Consider the following 24,460-nt stretch of genomic DNA (forward strand, 5'->3'; position numbering starts at 1 on the left):
ACTATCACCGAAATGCTCCCCCACTGACATTTCTGCCACTTACCCGGCTTCATTCCCTAAGATTAGGTCCAGCATGTCACCGTCTTGTAGGACTTTCTACGTGCTGGCTTAAAAAGCTCTCCTGGGTACGTTTTAAGAATTCCGCTCCCTTTAAGCCTTTTACACTTTGTCTATCTTAGTTAATGTTAGGGAAGTTGAAATCCCCTACTATTATTACCCTATTATTTTTACACTTCTCTGAGATTTGCCTACATATCTGCCCTTCTATCTCTTCTTGACTGTTAAGGGGTCTTCAGTTGAGGAAAAAGGACATATCAGATGCACTGGTGTTGAAGATGGCACTATCAGAACAGATGAAACTGAGAAATTGGGAGAACAGAATAGTGTTCTTACAGGAAGCAGGCTGAGTGGGAATGCAATCAAGGCACCAGTAGGCATCAATGGGCTTATACTAGATATTAGTTGGATATCTACCCCAAGAATGCACATAGAGAAGTAGAAGAAGGCAAGAGTCAGAGGTAAACCATTTTGGCATGAAGCATTTTTTAAAATAATTTTACATGAACCCTGAAGCCTTAGTGAGACTTGATTATGATCTGTGTGCAAGTCCTCAGCAAGGCATGTGCTTTCCCACCACATTATTCTGTTCTACAATCAAAGTGATAGTAGAAGGATGAGGATTCTGACTTAGCTCATGTGGTGATTCTCTACCTGTAGAACAATTGTTCTGCTGGAGCACATTATCAACCCCACTGTCAACTAAGTTGTCTGACAGCACAGCGTGATCATTGTCATGAGAGAAATGGTGGCGAAGTAAGGCAGTAGTATCGGCAAACATATGGAAGTTGCTCACATATGAATGATGACTGAGGGGCAGCATGTAGTTGAGGAAGAGGAGGCTGCCAAGAATTATCCTTGGAGAACTCTGGAGGAGTGAGGAGTGGGAGGGGAAGCTGTTGTTGGCTAAATTGGAACAGGTAAGAACAGCACCAGGTTAGGTCAGTCCCATAGAGTAGGACTACACAGGAGAATTGGTGGAGGAGAATGGTGTCAGTAACCAAATCAACCATGGAGATGTTGAATAAGGATTTAAATAGTACTTTGTGGCATACGGAAAGGGAAAATTAAGGGAGCAAACCGTGATGGTATACATCCTAAGATTCTAAAAGAGAAAGTGGATGCACCGCTTATGGTTTTCCAACATACCCTAGATTCTAGAGTGGTCCCAGCAGATTGGAAGTTATCAAATGTAACACCATTATTCAAGAAAGGAGGGAGAGAGAAAACAGGAACTACAGTTATCTGGCACGAGTCATCAGAAAATATTGGAATCTATTATTAAGGAAGATTAACAAAGTATTCATAAAGTATTTAGAAAATCATAGTATGACTAGACATTAGCCAACATTGTTTTATGAAAGGAAAATTGTGGTTGACTCATTTATTAGAGTATTTTGAGGATGTAACTAGTAGAGTAGATAAAGGGGGACCTGTAGAAGTAGTATACTTGGATTTCCAAAAGGCATTCAATAAGGTACCATACAGAAGGTTAACATGCAAGATAAGCACTCATGTAATTGAGGGTAATATGTTAGCATAGATGGAAGATTGATTAATGGACAGGAAGCAGAGTATGGATAAAAAGATCATTTTCAAGTTGGTAGCCTGTAAATAGTGGAGTGCAGCAAGAATCAATGCTGAGGCCTCAGCTAGATACAATCTATATTAATGATTTGGCCAAAGAGACCAAGAGTGACGTATCTAACTTTTCTGACAATCCAAAGCTAGGTGGGAATGTAAGCTGTGAGGAGGAAACAAAGAGGCTGCAAATGGAAATGGACAGCTTAAGTAAGAGGCAGAGTAACAAGGAGGCAGTTGGGGAAATGTGAGGTTGTTCACTTTGATAGTAAGAATCAGAAAGCAGAATATTTTTTGGAAGATGTGAAGCTTGTAAGTATTGATGTTCAGAAGGACTTGGGTGTCCTCGTACAAGGAACACAAAAAGTTAGCATGTAGGTACAGCAAGCAATTAAGAAAACAAATGGCCTGTTGTCCTTTATTACAAGAGGCTCGATGTACATGAATAAGGAAGTCTTGCTCCAATTGTACAGGGCTTTGGTGAGACCAAACCTGGAATACTGAGTGCTCCGTATTTCCACAGTTTTGGTCTGCATATTTAAGGAAGGATATACCAGCATTGGAGGTGGTACAGCAAAGTTTCTCAGAATAGTTCCTGGGATGAGAGGATTGTCCCAAAAGCCTGAATAAATTGGGCCTATACTCCCTGGAGTTTAGAAGAATGAAAGCTGATATCATTGAAACATACAAGGTTCTGAAGGGGCTTATGAGGGTAGACACTGAGACATTGTTTCCCCTGGTTGGGGAATCTTAAGCACAGAGGCACAGTCACAGGTTAAGGGGCTGATCATTTAGGACTGAGATGAGGAGAAACTTTTTCACTCAAAAGATTGTAAATCTTTGGAATTCTCTACCCCAGAGGTTGTGGATTCTCCAGTGCTGAATAAATTTAAGGCTGAGATAGACAGATGTTTTGGTCTCTTAGGGAATCAACTGATAAGGAGAGTGGGGATGAGGATCAGGCATGATCATTGTCAGGAACTAGAGATAGTTTTAAGTAAGTTGTATGTATATTTGTGTATGCCTGGAATAAGCTGTAACTTTAAGTTTAAGTTTAATTTATATTTTTTCTATTTATGGTTAAAAGGATGAAACTGGGGTCTAGTTTCATTTAGAGTTTTCTCTGTGAGATGGAGACAGTAAGTCTGAAGCCCTGTTCGTGTTCCTTAATTTTAATGAGGTTTTTTGACACTTGAAGTGTTTTAGGCAAGTTAAAACAAAGTAGGGAAAACTGTGATGTTGCCTAGCGACAGAGGACCCACACAGAGACAGGGAAAAACAGAAACACAGTTTGATTTCACTTGGAGGGGCATTCCACAGAAATTTAAGAGCGGGTAGGAAGGAAGCTGCCGGGAGCAGATCCCAAAGTAAAAATAAGTTCCAAAAGGCAGGGAGTTGGGCAGAAAATAGTCCCAGGAAGACAGTGAAGTCAAGGGAAAAGAACAGGAATCTGAACCAGTCCTGTTCAGTGGAATTGAAAGTAGGGAGCAGAGGAAAAGTATCCGAATTAAAGAGAGAAAACTGCAGGGAGCAGAATCAAGATAAAGCAGCTTGTGAGAAGCCAGGAGATCTGAGGAGACAGCCAAAGGTTGGCGACTCCTTACTAAGGGCCTGTGAAACAACGGTGGCCTGGCTGAGTATTTGAGAGAGTGCATGGAAGGCGAAGCTTGAATGCATGTAGCAATCCAGGGGAGAGGAACATCAGATGGGGATGTTGAAACCCTGGAGGCAGATCCTTGTTGAAGACGTCCAAGTGAAAGCGTAGCTTGGGAGAAAATTCCAAGGTGAGTTCTTCAGGAGTGGGGATTGGAAACACTTGGGAGAAAGACAGAGTTCAGTGATACCTGTTGGCTCATGGTGTGACAAGCGTCTTGAGGGAGTTGATAAGAAATCCATAACATCTGCTCTGGGCAGCCTCTGTCACTTAGCTTCAGAGTGTTGGTGTCTGGCCACAGGTCTCATATTGGTTTACATGGACTGTCTACTTATTGTGAACATTAGAGTATGGCCAGAATTTTCTGCTCCCGTTGGCAGCGTGAGCGGGCAATATGGAAGGAAGGCCAAAAATTGGCTTTATGCCGTCGTGAAACCAGATTGCGATCGTCTGCTACACCTGTCAGTGGCAGGATGCATTTCCTGCCACTGTATGTCAGGAACCTAGTCCAATTCTTTAACATCTCATTATAAGCGTAAAAACCCGCCATCATGGCCGACAGGTAAAATGTATTTTTACCTGCCCACTAACACACTGAGTGCAAATCTGGGACGATTCCGCCCCAAGTCTCAGTAATGGCAGCCATGAAACTATCATTGATTGTCCCCTAGAATAGTCTCTGGATCACAATCTGGTGAGAACATTGCACTGTCTAATCCACTGCAGGCGGCCTCGGCAGGGTCTTCCCAGGTGTCCGGCACTCGGAGGACTGCTGGAGGCCAGAAATTTTGCTGAGTCTGAGTCAGATGATGGACTCTGGACTCGGTCATGTCACAGTTGCTGGAGCTGCAAAGGCAAGCTCGATAACTTCAGGAAGGGATGTCTGCTGCACTCCTCATTGCAAGGCATGATGGAGGAGTGTGTCCGCCTTCAGACTGAGGCGATAGCGCCGGCATGCCAACACACTGAGGTCAACACTGGTGGCCAGAACCACATCTTTAGCATCCCGATGATCTGCTCCATCAAGTTACGAGTTGCAGCATGAATCTCATTATACCGTCGCTCTGCTGCATTCCAAGGCTGCCGCACTGGTGTCATTGGCCCTGGCCTCTGCAGGTAACCCTTGTCCCTGAGGAGCCATCCCTGTAGTTTTTGTTGACCCTGGAAGACTTCAGGGATCTGTGACCGACTGAGGATGTAGGAGTCATGCACACTTCCTGGAAACCATGCGCAGACCTGCAGGATGCGTTTCTGGTGGTCACACACCAGCTACACATTCAGCGAATGGAATCCCTTGTGGTTGATGTAGTTTACTGCATGTTGTGATGGAGATCTGTGTGCAGTGCAGTCGATGGCACCCTACACCTGTAGGAAATCTGAGATCTGGGCAAATCCAATCGCTCTTCCATTCTGGCTCTCATGGTCCAAGGTGAAATGCACAAACTTGTGTGCCCTCGTGAAGATGGCATCCGTGATCTGATGGGTGCATTTGTGAGGCTTGTGAGATCCCACGGAGGTCACCTGTGGAGCCTTGAAAGGAGCCACTGGCATAGAAATTAAGCTCTGTGGTCACTTTTAGGGCCACTGGCAGTGGATGCCCTCCATGTCCCCATGGCGCCAAATCCTGCAGTCGCTGGCAGATGTGAGCGACCAGTTCCTTAGACATGAGCAACCTTCAGCCACAGTGGTTCTCGATCATCTGCAGGAATGACAGGTGGTGTTTATAGACCCTGGTGTTTCTAGGCACCAGCCAGCAATGGCTCGCTGTTGCTCCTGAGCAGCGTGTGCCGAAGCCCCAGCTGCCACCTCTTCCTGAGGTTGCTGCTCCTGCCCCTGCGCAGCCAGTAGCCTCAGTAGCTCCCTCCTCCATCATCTTCACTCTCTGTAGGTCATCAGACATACAGTTAGTTCACCAGGCTCCAAGATCCTGATGTAGTCTTCCTGCAGGATGGAAGAGAGAGAGAGAGACATCTGGTTAGCATGGGTGTACCTGTCCTAGTTAAGTGTGAAGGTCCCTTAACGATTCCTGGAAAGGAGTGGCTGCCTGAAACATCCACCCCAGTCCACCCGACTGATTGGTGGCAGATTTTCCCATTGGACTGCATGCTGTGCTTTCAGCTCAGGCACAGGCATTCTCTTCAACCCATGCTGCAAGGCTGCCCTGTTAATTTGAACCATGGGGGAAACTGGTTCAAACCAGGATGCTGACATTGCAAAGGGCTGTTAGCGCCTCCAGCAGATACTGCTCCAGGGCCAGCTTTTGCAAGGAGATTGTACGATGTATGCAGTTGTCCAACTGTCCTGCCATCTGCTAAAATGCTCATGAATTTGCAGTGTGTGGCAAGAGGAGAGGTTTGCTGTGTGGGGGTGAAAATCTTTGGAGCACTTGGTGGCACTTTGATATCTCTGCATTGCTTGAGTGGGCAGATAAGCTAAAAGCCTGACTCCAGTCATGTCAATCTGGTTGCGCCTGAACTGTCTGAGTTGCAGAGGAATGGTCACTTTACACAGGTTTCCCTAATGAGTTCCCAGATCCCTCGCCCATCCTACCCTGCTTGTGTGCTATATTCAATGGCAGGCCCTTGCCCCACCCCACAAGCCCCACAAGCCGCTTCAATGGCAGGGCTGCCCTTGCAACCCCCCCCCCCCTAAAAAAGTGGCCTGAAACGCAGGGCTGAGCTTCTCCACCCCATCACAAGTCACCTCAACAGCAGGGCTTCCCTTAACCCGACACCCCCAGCGCCCCTCAAGCTTGAAGTCCAACTGGCGAACCTGGCGAGCGCTGCACAACTATTTTTGTGGTCAACCATATCAAGAGTTGTAGATAGGTTGGGAAGATGCAGAGGATATTTTACTTTTGCCACAGTCAACTAATATTTCCTCCAACTAAATATTAAAAAGATAGGAGCCATTGTTTTCAGACCCCAATCACAAACTCCGTTCCCTCACCACTGATTCCATCCCTTTCCCTGGTATCTGAGGCTAAACCAGCTTGTCAGTGACCTTGATATTATATTTTATCCTGAGGTGAGCTTCCTACCACATGTTCACACTACCACTAAATGGCCTATTCCACCGCTGTAACATTGCTCGGCCACCTTATGGATTTTTAAACCTTTTCAACAGGTTTTCTGAGTTTTGTAGATTATAATTTATGCAACAATATCGTGTATTACATTGTATCACCCATGGGAAATGGGTGATGGGAAATCTGCTGGTCTTTTGAAAATTATTTTAAAAATATAATAATTGTCCCCTCTTATTCTTAGTGGCTGTGAAGAAAACAGCTGCCTTAGTGCAAAAATTGTACTCAACACCATGAATGTTCGAGACAAAAGTAAAATTTTGAACGTCACCAGAAATTTGTTACTACTGGCAGGTAGTAGAATCTTTGAAGTAAATCATTTTTGGATTATATTAAAATCTTTGTAAAAATGACATCCCTTATTATCTAAACTTTAATATTTATCGATGCAGTTTGTAAATGTGCAGAGAAAAATATTGGCAAATAACTATGGATTACAGTGCTGATGTGTCACTGCAGATTAAGAACAAATTAAAACCTTAACTCCTAAAAGTATAATATAATTTGGTTTTATCATGACAGAAGCATGACCTTCAGCTAATAATGCATATAAATAAATATAAAACAGTGTCCTTAAAGAGAGAAAAATACATTTAAAGACAGGAGGGGGTCAATTCAAACAGCACTAATTTTTCCTCTCACAACCTATCCTTAAACAGAAAGGTGTTTTGATTTGTTTCCTTTTTAATAAGCATTAGCGTATTTCCCAACCCCTCAGTTTTTGTGTGATCCAATTCTCACTAATAACCCACAGGAAACCTGAGGTGGGATACACTCGAAAAGGTTAGTTTATTGCACACATTCAAAAACCGTGAAAGGGAGGGTCTGCAACATTCCCCTCCGCACACGTAGAGTAAAGAAAGGGATAGAAGGTTTCACAGTATAGAGACCGCAGAGAAAATAAATATTGGTTCATGTGATTCAGAGTCCTGAATCAAAGTCCCCTGAGAAATTCCGTCACGAAGGTCGGCGGGCTGAAAGTTGAAAACCTGCAGTGTGAGATTTGCTTTTCCAGTGGTGTTGACTTCACAAGATGAAGGGGCACGCAGAAATGAATCCATTTGTAGGTGATGGTGCAGAACCTACACAGAATTGTTACAGTGTAGAAGAAGTCCATTCGGCCCATAGTGTCTGCAGGGGCTCTGAGCATTTTAACTTAGCACCAATCTCCTGCCTTTTCCCCTTAACCCTGCACGTTGTTTCTATTTAAATAATCATCCAATGCCCTCTTGAATGCCTCAATTGAACCTGCCTCCACCACACTTTCAGGCAGTGCATTCCAAACCCTAACTACTCACTGTGTGAAAAAGTTTTTTCTCACCTCACTTTAGCCTTTTTTGGAAAACATTTTAAAACTGTGCCTTCTGGTTCTCGATCTGTTTACGAGCGGGAACAGTTTCTCCCTATCTACTTTGTCCAGACACCTCATGATTTTGAAAACTTCTATCAGATCTCCTCTGAGTCTTCTCATCTCCAAAGAAAACAGTACACAATACTCTAGCTGAGGTCTAACCAGTGCCTTATATAAGTTCATCATAACATCTCTGTTCTTGTACTCTATGCACCTATTAATGAAGCCTAGAATACTGTAGTAATAGCTCTCTCTATCTGTCCTGCCACATTTAGTGACTTATGTACATAGACATCCAGGTCTCTCTGCTCCTGTACACCTTTTAGAATAATATTCTTTATTTTATACTGTCTCTCCATGTACTTTGTACCAAAGTGTACATCTCACACTTCTCTGCATTGAACTTCATCTGCTACCTATCTGCCCACTCCACCAATGTGTCAATGTTTTTTTGAAGTTCTACACTGTCCTCCTCACAGTTTACAATTCTCCCAAGTTTTGTGTCATCCGCAAACTTTAAATTGACCCTGGCATACCAAGATCTAGATCATTTATGTATACCAGGAAAAGCAAGGGTCCTAATACTTACCTCTGGGGAACTCCACTACAAACCTCCATCCAGCCAGAAAAATACCATTAACCATTATTCTCTGTTTCCTATCCCTCAGCCAATTTTGTATCCCTGTGTCCCTTTTATTCCATGACCTATTACTTTCACAAATCTGTTGTCTGGCAGTGTATTGAATGCCTTTTGGAAGTCGATATACACCACATCAACAGCCTTTCTCTCAACCATCTCTGTTACCTCTTCAAAAAACTCCAGCAGGTTAGTTAGACATGAATTTCCTTTAACAAATCCATGCTGACTCTTCCGGATCAATCTACATTTTTCCATGTGACTATTAATTCTATCCCGGATAATTGTTTCTCTAAGCTTCCCCACCACCGAAGTTAAACTGACTGGTTCGTAATTGCAGGGCAGACCTTTACAACCTTTTTTGAACAAGGGCATAATGTTTGCAATTCTCTAGTCCTCTGGCACCTCCCCTGAATCCAGGAAACATTGAAAGGTTATTGTCACTGCCTCTGCAATTTCTATTCTCACTTCCTTCAATATTCTTGGTTGCATCTCATCTAGTCCTGGTGCCTTATCAATTTTAAGTACCGACAGCTTATCCAATACCTCTTCCTTATCAATTTTAAACCCTTTTAGTGACTGAGTTTCCTCCTCTGTCACCATGGCCCCGGGCAGCATCTACCTCGTAAAGACAGATGTAAAGTATTCATTTAACATCTCAGCCATGATTCTTGCCTTTATGGGTAAATCCCCTTTTTGGTCCCTAATGGGCCCTACTCCTCTTTTACCACCCTTTTATTATTGATGTGCTTATAGAATACTTTGGATTTCCTTTTATGTTAGCTGCCAGTCTTTTTTCATAATCCCTCTTTGCTTCCCATATTTGCTTTTTCACATCCCCTCTGAACTTTCTGTATTCAGCTTGGTTCTCAATTGTATTTGCTACCTGACACTTGTTGTAAGCACACCTTTTCTTCTTTAACTTAATTTCTATCTCCTTTGTCATCAAGGGAGCTCTGGATTTGTTTGTCCTACCCTTCCCTTTTGAGGGAACATACCTTAATTGTGCCTAAAGCATCTCCTCTATTGTTTTTCTTGCCAACCTTTGGTTCCAGTCTATGCAGCCGAGCTCCGTTCTTGCCCCACTGAAGTCCGCTCTCTGCCAGTTGATTATTCTTACTCTGGATTGACCCGTGTCATTTTCCACCATCATCCTAAGCCTTATGGTATAATGATCACCCCTAAATGTTCCCCCACTGTCACTTGATCTACTTGGCACACCTCATTTCCAAGAATGAGGTCCAGCAGTGCCTCCTTTCTTGTCGGACTGGACAGATACTGCTGTAGAAAATTCTCCTGAACACAATCTAGGAATGCTTGTCCCTCACTGCCCCTTACACTACCACTAACCCAGTCTATATATGGGTAATTAAAGTCCCCCATGATAAATACTCTACGATGTTTACACCTCACTGTAATTTCCTTGCATATTTGTTCCTTTATATCCTTCCCATTATCTGGTGATCTATACATTACACCAAGCAATGTAATTGCACCCTTCTTATTCCTTACCTCTAGCCAAATCGATTCTGTCCTTGAATCCTCTGACACATTCCCCTTCTCCAGTACTGCAATCCGCTCTGTAACCAAAAACGCCACCCCTCCTCCTTTTTTCCCTTCCCTATATTTTCTGAACACCTTGTAACCAGGAATTTTTAACACCCAGATCTGCCCTTCCTTAAGCCAGGTCTCCGTTATCGCCTAACATCATAATCCTACAAGGCAATCTGTGCCTGTAACTCCCCAATTTTATTAACTATACTCCATGCGTTCACATAAAGCAGCCTAACTCTGAATTAGACTTCATTAATTGCTCCCTTACTCCGACTCCATCTATTAACTTACTATTCTCTAGTTTAGCGCTATCTGCCTCTCCCAGCATTCTGTGCACCCTGGTATCACTTTCGAATATTCTCTCCTGGTTCCCTCACCCTTGCTAAGTTAGGTTAAACCCTACCCAACAACACTAGCAAAACGACCCACAAGAAACTCAGTCCCGGCTCTGTTCAGATGCAACCCCTCCGACTTGTCCAGGTGCCATCTCTGCCAGAGCCTGTCCCAGTGTCCCAGGAATCTAAACCCCTCTCTCCTGCACCACCTTTCCAGCCACGCATTCATCTGTCTTATCTTCCTATTTCTGTACTCACTTGCATGTGGCACTTGAATTAATCCGGAAATTACTACTTTAGAAGTCCTGTTTGCTAATTTTCTACCTAGCTCCCTAAATTCCAATTGGAGGACCACATCCCTGTTCCTACTTATGTCATTAGTACCAATGTGGACCATGGCCTCTGGCTGTTTGCCCTACCCCACGAGAATGTCCTGCAGCCGTTCTGTGACATCCTTGACCCTAGCACCACGGAGGCAACAAACCATCCTGGACTCACATTGATATGGCCACAGAAATGCCTGTCTGTTCCCCTAACTAAAGAATCCCCTTCTGTTCTTCTTCCTCTCCTCCTGTACAGCTGGGCCACCCATGGTGCCATGGGCTGGGCTCTTGCTGCACATCCCCAAGGATCCATTGCCCTCACTGATATCCAGAATAGAAAACCGGTTAGTGAGTGGAATCTCCGGGTCACCTGCACTACCTGCCTGTTTCTCTTGAACTGCCTGGCGGTCACCCATTCATTATCTGCCTGCTTGCCCCTAACTTGTGATGTGAACACCTCTCTGAACGTGCTATCCATGTAGTTCTCTGCTTCATGGATGCACCTCAGTGACACCAACTGCTTCTCAAGCTCTGAAATGCAGAACTCAAGCTTCTTTGGCGGGTGACACTTCCTGCACATGGTCTCGTCTGTGTCACAAGAAGTGTCCACGACTCCGCATATGTCACAGGATGGACATTCTGCTTGGCTGAGCTGTCCTGCCATACCTTAACCTGAACTTTTAAATCACTTTTTTACTTAAACTTTAGTTACTTCTGCTTACTTTAATATTACTCTTGTACTATTAACTCTAAACTGGAGATTAGTAGAAAGTAGAAATTCTTTGCCCTTACAAATCAGCTCCCTCTTCTTTGCCTATAAATTCTTACTTTCCCTGTGCTTGTTTAGAAATTTACATTTCTATGTTTTCAATCTCCTGACTGTGTCTCCACTTGCGCTGTTTTATCTCCCGAACCCCCGCCATTTTATCTCCTGAACTCCCGCTGTTCTTTTTCCTGGACTCTTGCGGTTTTATTTCCTGAAATCTCGCTGTTTTATCTCCCAGCCTCTTGCTCCCTAATATCCTGAACTCTCTCCCTTTTATCTCCCAAATTCTTGTTCTTTTATCACCTGAACTCATACTGTTTTATCTCCCGAAGTCTCACTGTTTTATCTCCTGAACTCTCACCGTTTTATCGCCTGAACTCATACTGTTTTATCTCCCGAAGTCTCACTGTTTTATCTCCTGAACTCTCACTGTTTTATCTCCTGAACACTTGCTGTTTCACCTCTTGAACTCTTGCTGTTTTATCTCCCAAACTCTCACTGTTTTATCACCTGAACTCATACTGTTTTATCTCCCAAAGTCTCACTATTTTATCTCCTGAATTCTCACTGTTTTATCTCCTGAACGCTTGCTGTTTCATCTCTTGAACTCTTGCTGTTTTACCTCCTGAACTCTCTCTGTTTTATCTCCTGAACACTCGATGTTTTATCTCCCGAACTCTCGCTCTTTTATCGTCTGAACTCTCGGTGTTTTATCTCCCAACCTCTCGTTGTTTTATCTCTTGAACTCTTGTTGTTTTATCACCCAACCTCTTGCTATTTTATCACCCAACCTCTTGCTGTTTTATCTCCCAACCTCTTGCTGTTTTATCTCCCGAACTCTTGCTGTTTTATCTCCCGGACTCTCACTGTTTTATCGCCTGAACTTGCAATGTTTGATCTCCTGAACCCTCGATGCTTCATCTCCTGAACTCCCACTGTTTTATTGCCTGAAATCTTGCTGTTTTATCTCCCGAACTCTCACTGTTTTTATCTCTCAAACACTCACTGTTTTATCTCCTGAACTCTCTTTTGTTTTATCTTCTGCACTCTTGCTGTTTTATCTCCCGACCTCTTGCGGTTTTATCTCCCAAACTCTTGCTGTTTTATCTCCCAAAATCTCACTGTTTTATCTCCTGAACTCTTGCTGTTTCATCTCTTGAACTCTCGCTGTTTTATCTCCCGAACTTTCACTGTTTTGTCTCTTGAACTCACGCTGCTTTATCTCCTGAACTCTCTCTGATTTATCTCCTGAACTCTCTCTGATTTATCTCCTGAACTCTCGTTGCTTCATCTCCTGAACCCTTGCTGCTTCATCCCCTGAACTCCCGCTGTTTTATCTCCCAAACTCTCACTGTTCTATCTTCTGAACTCTCACTGTTTTATCTCCCGAACTCTTGCTGTTTCATCTGTTGAACTGTCACTGCTTTATCTTGCAAACTCTCTCTGTTCTATCTCCTGAACTCTCACTGTTTTATCTCCTGAACTATTGCTGTTTCATCTCTTGAACTCTCGCTGTTTTATCTCGCAAACTCTCTCTGTTTTATTTCCTGAACTCTTGCTGTTTTATCTCCCGAACTCTCGCTCTTTTATGGCCTGAACTCTCGCTGTGTTATCGCCTGAACTCTCGCTGTTTTATCTCCCAACGTCTCGCTGTTTTATCTCCCGACCTCTTGCGGTTTTATCTCCCAACCTCTTGCGGTTTTATCTCCCGAACTCTTGCTGTTTTATCTCCCGACCTCTTGCTGTTTTATCTTCCGACCTCTTGCTGTTTTATCTCCCGACCTCTTGCTGTTTTATCTCCTGAACTCTTGCTGTTTTATCTCCCAAATTCTCGCTGTTTTATCTCCTGAACATGCTGTTTTTTCTCCTGAACTCTTGCTGTTTCATCTCTTGAGCTCTTGCTGTTTTATCTCCCGAGCTCTCGCTGGTTTATCTCCCGAACTCTCGCTGTTTCATCTCCCAACCACTTGCTGTTTTATCTCCCGAAATCTTGCTGTCTTATCTCCTGAACTCTCATTTGTTTTATCTCCTGCACTCTTGCAGTTTCATCCCTTGAACTCTTGCTGTTTTATCTCCCGAACTCTCTCTGCTTTATCTCCCAATCTCTTGCTGTTTTATCTCCTGAACTCTCACTGTTTTATCTCCTGAACATGCACTGTTTTATCTCCTGAATTCTCGCAGTTTTGTCTCTTGAACTCTCGCTGCTTTATCTCCTGAACTCTCTCTGATTTATCTCCTGGACTCTCGTTGCTTCATCTCCTGAACCCTTGCTGCTTCATCCCCTGAACTCCCGCTGTTTTATCTCCCAAACTCTCACTGTTCTGTCTTCTGAACTCTCACTGTTTTATCTCCCGAACCGTCGCTGTTTCATCTGTTGAACTGTCGCTGTTTTACCTCCCGTACTCTCTCTGTTTTATCTCCTGAACTCTCTCTGATTTATCCTCTGAACTCTCGTTGCTTCATCTCCTGAACCCTCGCTGCTTCATCTTCTGAACTCCCGCTGTTTTATTGCCTAACTCTTGCTGTTTTATCTCCCAAACTCTCACTGTTCTATCTCCTGAACTCTCACTGTTTTATCTCCTGAACTCTTGCTGTTTCATCTCTTGAACTCTTGCTGCTTTATCTCGCAAACTCCCTCTGTTTTATCTCCTGAACTCTCGCTGTTTTACCTCCCGAACTCTCGCTCTTTTATTGCCTGCACTCTCGCTGTGTTATCACCTGAAATCTCCCTGTTTTATCTCCCAACCACTCGCTGTTTTATCTCCCGAACTCTTGCTGTTTTATCTCCCAACTTCTCTCTGTTCTATCTCCTGAACTCTCACTGTTTCATCTCTTGAACTCTCGCTGTTTTATCTCCTGAACTCTCTCTGATTTATCTCCTGAACTCTCATTGTTTCATCTCCTGAACCCTCGCTGCTTCAGCTCCTGAACCTCTGCTGTTTTATTGCCTAACTCTTGGCTGTTTTGGCTCCTGAACTCTCGCTGTTTTATCTCCCAAGCACTCACTGTTTTATCCTGAACTCTCATTTGTTTTATCTCCTGCACTCTTGCTGTTTCATCTCTTGAACCCTCGCTGTCTTATCTCCCGAACTCTCTCTGCCTTATCTCCCAATCTCTTGCTGTTTTATCTCCCGAACTCTCTCTGATTTATCTCCTGAACTCTCACTGCTTCATCTCCTGAACTCTCGCTGTTTTATCTCCTGAACTCTCACTGTTTCATCTCTTGAAATGTCGCTGTTTCATCTCCCAAACTCTCTCTGTTTTATCTCCTGAACTCTCTCTGATTTATCTTCTGAACTCTCGTTGTTTCATCTCCTGAACTTCCGCTGTTTCATTGCCTAACTCTTGCTGTTTTATCTCCTGAACTCTCGCTGTTTTATCTCCCAAGCACTCACTGTTTTATCCTGAACTCTCATTTGTTTTATCTCCTGCACCCTTGCTGTTTCATCTCTTGAACCCTTGCTGTCTTATCTCCCGAACTCTCTCTGCCTTATCTCCCAATCTCTTGCTGTTTTATCTCCTGAACTCTCTCTGATTTATCTCCTGAACTCTCGTTGCTTCATCTCCTGAACCCTTGCTGCTTCATCCCCTGAACTCCCGCTGTTTTATCTCCCAAACTCTCTCTGTTCTATCTCCTGAACTCTCACTGTTTTATCTCCTGAACTCTTGCTGTTTCATCTCTTGAACTCTTGCTGCTTTATCTCGCAAGCTCTCTCTGTTTTATCTCCTGAACTCTCACTGTTTTATCTCCCGAACTCTCGCTCTTTTATTGCCTGAACTCTCGCTGTGTTATCACCTGAACTCTCGCTGTTTTATCTCCTGAACCTCTCGCTGTTTTATCTCCCGACCTCTTGCTGTTTTATCTCCCGACCTCTTGCTGTTTTATCTCCTGACCTCTTGCTGTTTTATCTCCTGACCTCTTGCTGTTTTATCTCCCGACCTCTTGCTGTTTTATCTCCCGACCTCTTGCTGTTTTATCTCCTGACCTCTTGCTGTTTTATCTCCTGAACTCCCGCTGTTTTATTGCCTAACTCTTGCTGTTTTATCTCCCAAACACTCACTGTTCTATCTCCTGAACTCTCACTGTTTTATCTCCTGAACTCTTGCTGTTTCATCTCTTGAACTCTTGCTGCTTTATCTCGCAAACTCTCTCTGTTTTATCTCCTGATCTCTGGCTGTTTTATTGCCTGAAGTCTTGCTGTTTTATCTCCCGGGTTCTCTTTGTTTTATCTCCCTAACTCTCGCTGTTTTACCTCCCGAACTCTCGCTGTTTTACCTCCCGAACTCTTGCTGTTTTACCTCTCGAACTCTCGCTGTTTTACCTCCCGAACTCTCGCTGTTTTACCTCCCGAACTTTCGCTGTTTTACCTCCCGAACACTCGCTGTTTTACCTCCCGAACTCTCTCTGCGTTATCTTCTGAACTCTTGCTATTTTATCTCCTGAATTCTCTCTGATTTATCTCCTGAACTCTAGCTGTTTTATTGCCTGATCTCTCTCTGTTTTATTTCCTGAACTCTTGCTATTTCATCTCTTGAACTCTTCCTGTTTTATCTCCCGAACTTTCTCTGTTTTATTTCCCAACTCTCGCTGTTTTATCTCCTAAACTCTCTCTGATTTCTCTCCTGAACTCTCGCTGCTTTATCTCCTGAACTCTCGCTGCTTTATCTCCTGAACTCTCGCTGCTTCATCTCCTGAACTCTCGCTGCTTCATCTCCTGAACTCTTGCTGCTTCATGTCCTGAACTTTTGCCATTTTATTGCCTGAACTCTAGCTGTTTTATCTCCCAATGTCTCACTGTTTAACTCCTGAACTTGCACTGTTTTATCTCCCAATGTCTCACTGTTTTATCTCCTGAACTCTAATTTGTTTTATCCCCTGAACTCTCGCTGTTTTATCTCCTGAACCATCACTCTTTTAATTCCTGAATGCTCGCTGCTTTATCTCCCTAACTTTCAGCAGAGGAGGGTAGATGGGGCCAATTTTCCAACACAGGCCTTCTGTCTTGTCTGCTAGTCAGATGTTAAAGCAGCAGAATGGCTTGCAGGTCAGGCAACATTGTTCAACAAACCAGAGTCTTAGTTCCTGTGACCTCACCTTTCCACATGGCCTTTAACAAAGGATGTTTATCCAGCCTCTGGAATTTGGCTTGGTCTTCTGGACTGCTAACGTCCCCGCTGTTATGCGTTTGAAGAATGTTTGAGAGGCCATTGTCACTCTCTGACTCTTCTGGCAAGCCTGGCCTTCGTGGAGCTCCCTTTGAATGGGCTGTGCAATCCCCAGATGGTTGTTTTTAACTCCTCAGAAATGATAAGGTGTGACATTTCTGATACTGGGATGTGGCTTCTTTTGTTTTGGTGAGTTGCAGACAATAAATCACAGACATTGGGTCAGCCACCTTAATAGTCTTTGTCAGCTGTAAGGTCCTGTTTAAAATTAAGAAATAGCCGTGAGGATATATTTTATAGAAAAATATACAGTGTTAGGTTCTGTTCCATCACATTAAGAAGATACCTTTGGAAAAATGACAGAAAAATCCTATAAAATCACTGTATTTCTTCCGTAGATCAAATGTTGTAATATTTATTGTATGACCCATATTCCATATTATATCTAACGAGAGGCAGTTGGCATCCCGTCAAAACATTATATTAGTCATTTTGTTTGCGGGAGAATCAATCATTTTATGAAGGATTAAAGATCTCCTTAAACTTGATTCTGTTTTAGCTCGTACTTCTGTTTTTTTTATTCTTTAGGGGATGTGGGTGTCGCTGGCTAGGCCAGCATTTATTGCACAAATTTAATTGCTTTTGAGAAGGTTATGGTGAGCTTCCTTCTTGAACTGCTGCAGTCCATATGGTGTAGGTACACCTACAGTGCTGTTAGCGAGGGTGTTCAGGGTTTTGACCCAGTAACAGTGAAGGAACAGCAATAGAGTTCCAAGTCAGGATGGTGAGTGGCATCTCTTGTCCTTGTCCTTTTAGGTGGTAGAGGTTGCAGGTTTGGAAGGTGTGGTCAAAACAGCCTTGGTGAGTTGCTGCAGTGCATCTTGTAGATAGTACACACTGCTGCCACTGTGTGTTGATGGTGGAGGGACTGGATGATGAAGGAAGTGGATGGGGTGCCAATCAAGCAGCCTGCTTTGTCCTCAATGGTGTCAAGCTTCTTGACAGGCTTTGGGAAGTCTGCACTGAATTCCCAGGCTCTGACCTGCTCTTGTAGCCACAGTATTTATATGGCTGGTCCAGTTCAGTTTTTAGTCAATGGTAACCATCAAAATGTTGATATTGCGGGATTCAGTGATGGTAATGCCATTGAATGTCTTGGGCTGATGATTAGATTCTCTCTTGATGGACATGGTCATTGCCTGATACTTGTGTGGTGTGAAAGTTACTTGCCACTTACCAGCTCAAGCTTGAATGTTGTCCAGGTCTTGCTGCATTTGGGCAAGGGCTGCTTCATTATCTGAGGAGTTGCGAATGGTGCTGAACACCTGTGCAATTATCAGCAAACATTCCCATTTCTGATCTTATGATGGAGGAAAGGTCATTGATGAAGCAGCTGAAGATGGTTGAGCCGAGAACATTACCCTGAGGGACTCCTGCAATGGTGTCCTGGGATTGAGATGAATGACCTCCAACAAGCAGAACCATCTTCCTTTGTGCTAGCTATGACACCAACCAGTGTAGAATTTTCCCCCTGATCCGCATTGTTATGGCACAACAGATGATAAATGCTGAGTTGCTCAAATCCCAGAGGGAAACTTGCAACAGCTGCCACAGGTGTTTTGCAATTTTTTAAAATTTTGAGATGCATGCTTTGAATTCCGTAGTAATAAGTCCACTGAGACTTAGAGGTTTTTTACAAAACTAAATTAAACATTTATTAATAAAAGAAAACATTTTAAGCACATACCTAGATTTACAAATTATTACTATAATAAATCCTAAGTCCCCTAATTAATCTGGCTCCCAGTTAGGATGGTGAGTGGCTTGGAGGGGAAACTAGCTGGTTCTGATGCATCTCTTGTCCTTGTCCTTTTAAGGCAACAGTAGAAAACAAATAAATTTCAACATACCCAGGCAAAGCACACAATATCCTGGACAGTGATATTCAAAGTGAGTTTTCTTAGCTTTTGTTCCTGTAGACAACAACTTGATGCCCAGAGGCTGGAAGCTTTTCATCCTTGTGTTAGATCTTAGAATTCCTTCTCCCTTACACATAACCTCATCTCCTTTATACATGTTTCTCCCTTTTTAATGTAAATTCCATTGTTCCAATATGTCTTTGCAACTTTTCTCATAATATAACTCTTTTCTGGTACTCATATTATCAGTAACCTTTGGGAAAAATAAACACATTTGGCTTAGGTGTAACATCTTACCATCTCTTTTAAATTCAAACTAACCTAATTTATCTAAAAATACAAATGTTCCTTGCACCTCACATTCTAATACTTCAGCCATGTTTATGTATTTAGCCTTTCAAACCTAGCTTCCCTTTTGATAACTCAAAAGCTTCAGACCAGCTGTCCCCAATTCAATTAAATCCCCCACACACACACATACACACAGAGAAACTAATCCAAACCCCACTATTAACCTACCTTTGCAATAAGTCACAATAAAATTATGAAAATGTTATATTTTCATGACACCATTGACTCCAGTTGACATCCAGTGCTGCCTTGATGCCAAGGGCAGTCACTCTCACTTCACCTTGATTTAGAAGGAATATAAAAACAGATGGTAGAATTATCTTGGGCTTTACAAGCTTTTAACAATTATGCAACATTCCCAGTCCCATCTGAATGAAATGCATTTTGGTTCTGTCAACATATGTATGACTATCGCGAAACACTAAAAAGAAATAAGAAAGTAGTTGCATTTACATGGCGTCTTTCATGACCTCAGGTTGTCCCAAAGCACTTGATAGGTAATTAAGTACTTTGAAGTGTAGTCACTGATGTAAACCCAAAACACCACAGAGCACATAAAACATAGATAATGAACACACTAAATATTTTATAATTCAGAATGTGTTTTCACATTAGTCTTCCAACAGATAGGACACTGTAAAGATGACTGAAAATTCATGACTGTACACAAAAGAATACTGTAACACACGGACAGTATTGGCACTCCAGGGAAATTACATTTCCATTGTTTAATGCAGTTTCCAAGCATGCCGGAAAAAATCTTTTGTTGCTAAGAATCTGATCCATAACGATTTTTTATTTGTGTTGACGATGATCTTTTATGAGAAGTAAGTAGAATTTGGTGTTGCTGTGAAAATAAGTTTAAAATTATTTTAAGAAAATTGTCCAGTCATGAAATGTAAAGGGAAATTCAAATATGAGCGCTGGTCAGAAAATCAGACCAATGTTCCTGAAGTCCTGTCCCGGAACTGCAATCCCTAATGGAATCGCAGAAATGATCTTGTAGAGAAAATGCTCTTCAATCCTTTTTGATATATTTTTACAATTTGGAGGCCACAGAAGCCATAACTAGCCTATGGCCAGGATATTTAGGTCAGGAGGTGGGACCCGCTCACCGACATGTAAAATGATATCAGGCGGAGCTCCTGAAATCACCCCACATCATTTCAATTTTCAGGTCGGCGGGGTCACAGCCGAATCAGCTGTGCGCCCGCCAACCTGTCAACAGCCTATTGAGGCCATTTAAAAAGTTATTAAGCTCATTAATGGACGTTAATGGCCGGGAGCCCTGGCGGGCTTCAGAAAAAGCATGAAACGGTTTCATGAGGGTTTTTAAAAATTTAATAAATGTTTGATTAAAAGTGATGGACATGTCCCAACTCATGTGATAGTGTCACATGAGGGGGACATGTCAGGAAAGTTTTATTTTTGCCGTTTCACCATTTTTAAATTTGGCGCCGATGTCCCTGAGGCAGCACTTCGCCTCAGGGAGAAGAATGTGCTCTTTCGCGCACATGCGCAAAAGAACACACTCTCAGCTGAGGGAACCCCCCCCCGCCTGCACAGGGAGCGCATAGTGCTTCCTGGCGGATGTCACGGTGGATGGGCCAATGGCGGGGCACCCCCGATTGGGGGCACCGATCGGAGGCGCATACGCACACAACCGCTCCTGTACTTACCCCCCCCCGACGGGGGAATAATTCTTCCCTATGTGTTCAGACTTAGAACCACGTCGAATTGGGCTGCTGCAAGCAGTTGAATGAACCCATACTACTTGCAAGCAGGCATGTTTGTCACTACTGGCAGAAGAGCCACCATTCCTAAGTATTAACTGAGCATAACAATCCCATAGCTTGCATCTAGCCAAACTACCAGTGGGATATTTGTCAATCAGAGCAAGTGACAACTGTGCCTGGAGCAAGGAAAGTTCTACAAGGTATGGAGTCCTTCCTCAAGGTCTACCTATCCATTGCAAGCCTCCATAAATGATCACTAAACAGGCAAATCCCTGCTGTCCAACACCCCTGCCTCATCAATAACTTCCAAGTTGTGTTCGAAGCCAATGGCAAAAAAATTGGGAATGGTAAATCTGTAAAATTTGCAGACCTTCTCATCACCCTCAACTCACACACTCACCAGCCTATCACACATCTACAGGGACCTCACTCACTGCCAGCTTAAGGGACATCACCATTCGCTCTCTCACACACACACCTTCATCTGCTCTGCGTATCGTGCCCTCATCTTGTTCATGGTACCAATCAGCATCCACACACACCAGGCATCCTTATCATCTGGCCTGGCAGGCGCCCTGCTTACACACTCTCCATCTGTATTTATGCAGGACAAGGTGGCACATAACAAAAGGGTGGATGGAGAGCCGATCAAGTGGACTGTTTTGTCATTGATGCTGTTGAGCTTCTTGAGCGTTGCTGGAGCTCCACTTCTCCTGGCAAATGGAGAGTATTCCATCACACTCCTGACTTGTGCCTTATAGAAGGTGGACAGACTTTGGAGAAGGTGAGATACTTGCTGCAGAATTCCCAGCCTCTGACCTGCTCTTGTAGGCACAGCATTTATAAGGCTGCTCCAGTTAAGTTTCTGGTCAGTCGTGACCTCCAGAATGTTGATAGTGGGAATTCAGTGATGGTAATGCCATTGATTGTCAAAGGGAGATGGTTAGATTTTCTCTTGCTAGAGATGGACACTAACACTGAGCTAAGCTGATATTTACTACTAGTTACATATTTTCATTATTATTCACTCTTCACCACCTATGCATAGTGGCAAGAGTGTGTACTATATCCAAGATACTCTGGAGTGTGAGAGGAGGACCCCGAGCAGGCAGTCAGCAGCACCTTGAGGAGAGCACGAGAGGAGGACCCTGGGACAGGCAGACAGCATCATCTAGAGGAGAGTGTGAGAAGAGGACTGCAAACCAGGCAGTCAGCAGCACCCAGCACCTAACATCACAGGAGAAACATATGTTCATTGGTTGGTGAGAAACTACTTTTAGGGAGTGTCATCAAGTAGCTGAGAATTAGAAAACACATTCTTTTTAAAAGAAGGGGCTACTTACATTGAAGAAAGAAACACAAACATAATGGAAGTAAAGTTGAGCTGTGGCCGGATAAAATAAATTTGCATATGTAAACCAAAGTAAAATAAAGCTAACATAAAAGAATTAAATTGAAGCTATGGCAGGACAGCTCAGTCGTGTGGAATGCATGTCTTGTAATATGTGGGAAGTTGTGGATGCTACCTGTATCCTAGCTGACCACATATGCAGGAATTTTCAGAGCTCGAGAGGCAGCTGGAGTCACTGTGGTGCATCCACAAGGCTGAGACCTGAGAGCTACGTGGGTAGTACGTTCATAGAGGTGGTCACACCGCAGCTTAGGAGACTGGAGGCAGAAAGTGAATGGGTGACCACCAGGCAGTCCAAACACAAAATTAGGCAGGCAGTGCAGAAGTCCCCTGGGGTCCCTTTCACCAGTCGGTTTTCTATTTTGGATACCAGTTGGTTCCTCGGAGGAGTGCAGTCAGAGCTAAGTTTGTGGCACCACAGGCAGCTCTGCTGTACAGCAGGGGAGAAAGAAGAGGGAAGAACAAAAGTAATAGGGAATTACTAGGGGAACAGACAGGTGTTCCTGTAGATGTGACACCAGGATGGTATGTTGCCTCCCTAGTGCCAGGGTCAAGGATGTCACAGAGTGGCTGCAAGACATTCTTCTGGGGGAGGGTGATCAGCCTGATGTTGTGACTCACGTTGGTACCAATGACCTAGGTAGAAAAGGGGATGAAGTCCTGAAAGACTTTAGGGAGCTAGGAAGGAGTTTGAAAAGCAGGGCCTCTAAAGCAGTAATCTCAGGATTACTCCCAGTCCCTTGTGCAAGCAAGTATAGAAATAGGAGAAGTGGATGAATAAACACCTGGCTGGAAAGCTGGTGTAGGATGGAGGGCATCAGATTTCTGAGGCATTGGGACTGGTTCTGGGGAAGAGGGGACCTGTACAAGCTGGACAGTCTAAGTTTGAACAAGACTGGGACAAGTATCCTCACAGGGAGATTTGCTAGTGCTGTTGGTGGGGCGGGGTTTAAACTAGATTGGCAGGGGGATGGGGGCAAATTCAGATCAGGGAACGGGAGATGGAGAATTAGTGAGTGACTCTGAAAGTCAGAAGCAGCACAAATTAAAAGTGTACGGCACAGGAATTTGGCAGTGTTAAATGGTATATATGTAAATACAAAGAGCACAGTAAATAAAGCTGATGAGCTGAAGACACAGATAGACACACGGCAGCATGATATCATCCCTATAATGGAAACTTGGCTTAAGGAAGAGCAAAAAGAGCAGCTAAACATCCCTGGATATAGAGTTTTCAGACAGGTTAGGGAGGAGGATAAAAAAGGTGGGGGTGTAGCATTATTGGTTAAAGAATCAATTACAGCTGTGAGGAAGGATATACTAAATGAAAGATCAAATGAGGCTATATGGGTTGAGCTCAGAAATTAAAAAGGGGTAGCCAGGCTGTTAGGAGTGCACTACAGACCCCCAAATAGTGGAAGGGAGTTAGAAGAGCAAATATGTAGACAGATTTCTGAGTGCAAAAACAATAGGGCAGTAATTGTTGTGACTTCAACTACCCTAATATCATTTGGGATACAAACAGTGTGAAGGGCACAGAGGGTGCATGCCCATGCGACGAGTGAAAAATTCTGGACCATAATATAGTTAGATTTAGCATCATTATGTAAAAGGACAAAGATAGAACAGGAGTAAAAGTTCTAATTTGAGGGAAGACAAATTTTACAAAGCTGAGTGAGAGGTGAGCTGGTGAGAGTGGACTGGACACAGCTATTAGAAGGAAAAACTGTGTCAAATCAGTGGGAGGTATTCAAAGGCGAGATTCTACGGGCACAGTGTAGACATATCCCCACAAAGAACAAGGGTGGTACTGCCAAATCTAGTGCCCCCTGGTTATCCAGAAGCATACAAGCCGAGGTAAAGCAGAAAAAGAAAGCTCATGGCAGTCACAAAAGATAGAGGTGTACGTGGTAACTTTTGGGCTGATACAGAAGAAGTGGGCAGGGTTCTCAATGAGTACTTTGTCTCTGTCTTCACTAAGGAGAGGGATGATGCAGACATTCTAGTTAAAGAGGAGGAGTATGTAATATTAGATACAATAAACATAGTGAGAGATGAAGTACTGGAGGGACTAGCATCCTTGAAGGTGGATAAATCACCAGGGCCAGAAGGATTGTATTCCACGCCGATGAAGGAAGCAGAGGAGGAAATAGCGGATGCACTGAGGATCATTTTCCAATCCTCATTAGGCAATGTCCCAGAGGATTAGAAACTATTCTGAGAGAGAAGATAAATGATCACTTAGAAAGGCATGGATTGATCAGGGATAGTCAGCATGGTTTTGTTAGCGGAAAATCATGTCTTACTAACTTAATAGAATTTTTTGAGGAAGTAACAAGGAGGATTGATGAGGGCAGTGCAGTGGATGTTGTCTATATGGGTTTCAATAAGGCATTTGACAAGGTCCCACATGGCAGACTGGTCAGGAAAGTGACATCTCATGAGCTACATGGGAAATTGGCAGGTTAGATCCAAAATTGGCTCAGTGACAGGAAACAAAGGGTAATGGCTGCTGAATGTTTTTGCAAATGGAA

The sequence above is a fragment of the Carcharodon carcharias genome, chromosome 6, assembly GCF_017639515.1.
Source record: "Carcharodon carcharias isolate sCarCar2 chromosome 6, sCarCar2.pri, whole genome shotgun sequence".
NCBI classification, from domain to species: Eukaryota; Metazoa; Chordata; class Chondrichthyes; order Lamniformes; family Lamnidae; genus Carcharodon; species Carcharodon carcharias.